General features: G+C 40.8%; 1 non-coding gene across 1 annotated transcript; it reads right to left on the bottom strand.

Annotated features, from left to right (window-relative positions):
* Positions 1–174: 174 nt before the first annotated feature.
* On the bottom strand, positions 175–278 carry LOC127740924 (small nucleolar RNA R71). Its single transcript, XR_008001780.1, has one exon. It is a non-coding gene; the product is annotated as a small nucleolar RNA R71 (small nucleolar RNA).
* Between the last annotated feature and the right edge of the window lie 371 nt (positions 279–649).

The raw sequence follows: 649 nt of genomic DNA, 5'->3' as shown, positions 1-649 counted from the left end.
ACTGTAAAGACGAATGGAGTTGATCCTGAAGTCTACAGACTCATGCTTTTCCCTTTTGCTGTAAGAGACAGAGCTAGAATAGGGTTGGATTCACAACCCAAGGATAGCCTGGACTCCTGGGATAAGCTGGTCACTGCCTTCTTGGATAAATTCTTTCCTCCTCAAAAGCTGAGCAAGCTAAGAGTGGATATTCAAACCTTCAAACAAGAAGATGGTGAATTCCTCTATGAAGCTTGGGAAAGATACAAGCAGCTGACCAAAAGATGTCCATCTGACATGTTTTCAGAATGGACCATATTAGATATATTCTATTATGGTCTATCTGAATTTTCGAAAATGTCATTGGACCATTCTGCAGGTGGATCTATTCACCTAAAGAAAATGCCTAAAGAGGCTCAAGAACTCATCGACATGGTTGCAAATAACCAATTCATGTATACTTCTGAGAGGAATTCCGTGAATAATGGGATACCTCAGAAGAAAGGAGTTCTTGAAATTGATGCTCTGAATGCCATATTGGCTCAGAACAAAGTGTTGACTCAACAGGTCAACATGTTCTCTCAAAATCTGAATGGATGGCAACATGCATCCAACAGTACTAAAGAGGCAGCTTCTGAAGAAGCTTATGATCCTGAGAATCCTGCCATGG

This window comes from Arachis duranensis, chromosome 7, assembly GCF_000817695.3.
Source record: "Arachis duranensis cultivar V14167 chromosome 7, aradu.V14167.gnm2.J7QH, whole genome shotgun sequence".
NCBI classification, from domain to species: Eukaryota; Viridiplantae; Streptophyta; class Magnoliopsida; order Fabales; family Fabaceae; genus Arachis; species Arachis duranensis.
The sequence above is the reverse complement of the archived record's forward strand: the minus strand, read 5'-3'. Positions and strand labels throughout refer to the sequence as shown.